This window comes from Macrosteles quadrilineatus, unplaced genomic scaffold, assembly GCF_028750875.1.
Source record: "Macrosteles quadrilineatus isolate MER2022 unplaced genomic scaffold, UCM_ALF_1.0 Scaffold_7__1_contigs__length_78375512, whole genome shotgun sequence".
Lineage (NCBI taxonomy): Eukaryota > Metazoa > Arthropoda > Insecta > Hemiptera > Cicadellidae > Macrosteles > Macrosteles quadrilineatus.
This window is the reverse complement of record NW_026542600.1, coordinates 56040879-56045706: the sequence shown is the minus strand read 5'-3', so window position 1 is coordinate 56045706 and position 4828 is coordinate 56040879.

The following is a 4828-nucleotide window of genomic DNA, read 5'->3' as shown; positions in this document are numbered from 1 at the left end:
TTAAATTAAATTAAAAAATAATAAAAACCCGCTCAACGAAATTTTGAAACAACTTAATGTTGCAGTTTCGTCAACCTCAACACTTGGAATATTACTTAGCTGAATATACTTAGCGTGCTCCACCCGACCTCGTGTTTGCACGACCTGCAGAGACGGGTTCAACTTTGCCCGCTTTGCCGCAGCAGTTCAACACTTACTGAATATCCCGGCAAAATATTCGCTAAAACCCCGTCACCCTCAATCTATATTGTAAACACAATGTTAAACGATTTATTTATACGTATTAAATCTTTAACAAATCCCGTGCGAGCCCTAGCATATGCTATCACGGTCTTCAACAGGTTCTAATACCAAATAAATGATTCTAGACAAACTAATAAAGTGAGGGTTTATCGCTAAATAATAAAAAATAATAGTAAACACTATTAAGATAATACCGGTGAATTACCTGTATACTCCAGGGATTTTCACTAACCCACTAATTCACTTGGCACTACGTAAATTCACTTTAGCGGCAAAATCACTACTGAGCACTATGTCACGTCTTAACTCAAGCTATCGCAGGATTAGAATGTGGTCGCATCCCTGGCCCACAAGGGATCTCCACTACTTCCCCCTCCCTAATCCTCTAGGGATGGGGAATCAGCTGATTCAATTCCCAGCTGATCGATGACGTCACGAGTTCAAACTTGGCACTGGCTTGATTCACAACACAACGCCAAGACTAGTGGTACAGGTTATGTTGTTATTTACCTACGCCGACTGTGAAATTATACGGCGGAACTTTAATATCGTTGCTGGTTTAACAGGGTGTCTAGTAGTCGGGAAAATCGGGAAAGTCGGGAATTAGTATTGAATTTCAAAATGGTCTTGAAAAGTCGGGATTTAGTCTTAAATTTGATTTCAAAGTCGGGAATTTTTATGATTTTGCCGCGATCGTCGTCTTCTGTTTACGTAACCGCGAAAGCCTATGATGATTGTCCTCACGGCCTCGGGAAATGCTCACGATTTTACCGCGATAGTGAACGACGACGATGACGTTTCCGAAACCACGGGAGACGACGATGACCTTTCCGTGACCGCGGGAGATGACGATGACGTTTCTGTGACCGTGGGAGACGACGATGATATCTGCTCGGCCGGGGGAAAAGTTCATGATTTTGTCGCGATCGCGGACGACGACGATGACGTTTTCGTAACCGCGGGAGACGACGATGATATCTGCTCGGCCGCGGGAAATGTTCATGATTTTGCCGTGATTGCGGACGTCGACGATAACGTTTCAGTGACCGCGGGAGATGACGATGACGTTTCCGTGACCGTGGGAGATGACGATGACGTTTCCATGACCGCGGGAGATGACGATGACGTTTCCGTGACCGCGGGTCTACGGCCGCGGGAAATGTTCATGATTTTGCCGTGATCGCGGACGATGACGATGAAGTTTCCATGACCGCGGGAGACGACGATGATGTCTACACGGCCGCGGGAAATGTTCATGATTTTGCCATGATTGCGGACGTCGACGATAACGTTTCAGTGACCGCGGGAGATGACGATGACGTTTCCGTGACCGTGGGAGATGACGATGACGTTTCCATGACCGCGGGAGATGACGATGACGTTTCCGTGACCGCGGGTCTACACGGCCGCGGGAAATATTCATGATTTTGCCGTGATCGCGGACGATGACGATAACGTTTCCGTGACCGCGGGAGACGACGGTGATGTCTAAACAGCCGCGGGAAATGTTCATGATTTTGCTGCGATCTTGGAACGTTTCCGTGACCGCGGGAGATGACGATAACGTTTCCGTGACCGCGGGAGATGACGATAACGTTTCCGTGACCACGGGAGATGACGAGGACGTTTCCGTGACCGCGGGAGTCGACGATGATATCATTGATATCTGCTCGCCTGCGGGAAATATTCATGAGTTTGTCGCGATCGCGGACGACGACGATTACGTTTCCGTGACCGCGGTAGACGACGATGATGTATACACGGTCGCGGGAAGTGTTCATGATTTTGCCGTGATCGCGGACGACGACGATCACGTTTCTGTAAGCACTGCAGTCAATGAGGATGGTTAAAAGTACGGTACGCGGAAGATTTCATGTAAAAAAAACCAAATTTGCTAGTTATAATTTTTTATTGCTGCATCATTTCTTTACTTGAAAACACCACATTATCATAATACTACTTTATGACAAAGACAAAGAGTTGGTATAGTATTATTTAGAAAATTTGATTAAGCTATAAAAATTGGTATCAGTATCAAGAATCTAGAATTGATACATTTTGGTATCAACACCCACTAATTGTGGAAAAAACTAGTCTTGAAAAATCCGGAATTAGTCTTGAAAAGTCTGGAATTAGTCTTGAATTTTATAATGGAAATAAACTAGACACCCTGTAAAACAAAAAGTATTATTTCCACCCGTGACGTGTAGCTTAGTGTGCGACAAAGTGTATGCATCTTATGTACGTGATATTGTATTCTAATTGCGGTTCACCACCCTGGCCTAAACAACAACTTTGACCGTACTTCCCAAAAGTGTAGATTAGATATGGGGGTTACACGGAAACGGTTTATCACTCGTTTTGTACACAACGATGCTATACTGTGACTTGTGAATCTCAAAAATAGTGTCTTTAGTGATTTTGCCAAAAGTGAGGTTATCCCTACTTCAACCCTAGGATAGGCCTAAAACAGCCTATTTACCTTACCATGATAGGTTTATTACTATCACCAACCAGGTAAGGTATAGGCCTACCGATAATTAAATAATAAATATAAAACCTTAACCCCTCTATAATTTTGACCCATTACAAACATGTCTTCAGGATACAAAACCACTTTTATTTACATAATTTTAATTTACATACAACTATAGTTACCTCAGTCGTTGCTAAGTGATAACCCGCGTGACTCATAAAAATACTTTTTCTTACCTAAAAACCAAGATAACTTATTATTTTTCATATTTATATAATTGCAGTAGAAAATAAAATGTCTTCAAGGTTTCTTGTAACTTGCCAATTTCCATCGAAACGGTTGCCACTATGCTACAAGAGCCAAGTTCACACCTGACTAGGGGTGTGCGATGCATCGAAAATGCATCGAAATTTCGATTCGATGCATCGAATCGCGATTCGATTCAGTGGTGGTCAAAAAACGATTCGATTCACGAGGGAGTCAGTATCCATATACGAAAAACGCCTGCAGAAAGTCAATGCAATACCCGCAATACAGGAGCGCGTTGCTGTTGCGTTTCCTTTACGAAGGCGTTCTTATTTAATACATTCTTTGCATTAAATATAGCTTTAATTGTTTTATATTTTTTTGTTTTGACATTGCAAATGATTAGAGGTTTTGTTTTTTGTCTTGATGTAAGCAGTGTGTGAAATATTTTACTACTGTGAACCTAGCCAAAACAAGGTAGGTTACTCCAAAATCATTTTAAAAATAAGTCTGAAAAATTGTTACTTAATGTTAATACTTAACTAGTAAGATCAATGTTATAGACTGATACATTTGGTATTTTTGTTAGGTGTTTGTCGGTCCCCGTCCCCGAATTTTTGTTGGGGCAAAAGAAAAAAAAGAATAATTTATTTCCAAAGAAACACTCTTATATTATTATATCTATTACAGAGGAATTAAAATGTTCAAATGAGAATTAAAAATTAAGTTGGCTCACGACCTTTAAGAATAAAGACACAACAGAGCAATTGCCGCACTGCCACTAGCCAGAGCCAGGTCTAGTCGTCTACTGATAAGAGTAACAAGACAAAAGCCGTGACGCAACACTAACAGTGCAAAGAAAACAGAGTCAAAAGAATAGAAAGACTATTTATCCAGACATACTAGTATAATCATTTATTGTTCATTCAATACCTAATTAAAAATATATTTTAGTATTTTACATAATAAATTATAAACAAAAGAAATATCTGATATAGTGAACAGATCTGTATCTTGGTTAAATAGTGTTAAAAAAATATATTTCTAAGATCCAATACAATATTTACAACTCACAAATTACATTGAATTAATTTCTTTGAAAATAATCTCTAACAGTTTTGTGTTTTTGAATAAAGAAATATATTTCTTTGTCTCTACTTCCTTGTTTCATCACTTGCATTTTGTCAGCAATTGAAGCAACTGGGTAGCAACCGGGTGGTGTAAGAGGGGAGGGGGAGGGTCTATGACCTTGAATTCACACATCGTTGCCCGGGCCTGGCTGGTGAGACTGATTCATTGTTTTTGTTGACATACTACTACCCTTCCTTAAGAGAAAAAGGCCCTGCTGTTCCAAAAACATTGAGGGTAGTTTAAAAACATTGACCTGTGTTGCCAAGGGCACTAGAAGATAGCATTTAACTTTCTTGTCTCTTGATTTAATATTATTTTAATCTTCTATATATTATTTAAGAGTTACTTTTCGGGTACCTACCTAATTAGTTGTGATATTGTTTAGCTTCATTTTATGGATTTTTAATTCTTTTCATTCATTAGCTATCAAAATCAGTTGTTTTAGGATTTTAATCTCTTGCAGTACCGTAGGTCTATACTACTGTATGACATTATATGCATTTTTTAGTCCTTATTAATTATACCATAAACAATGTTTGTATGTTATTTACTGTTTTTGAGTTTTATAGGAAATTAGTTTACACAATATCTTTTCTTCAATGAGTTCTCCACTTGACATGTTGCTTCTAGCCTATTACTATTTTAGGCCCTATAAAAATAATGCCTATGTAAAGCTGTAGGCCTACTGATGCCAATAATAATTCTTTATTTATGATGATGTAAACAAATAAT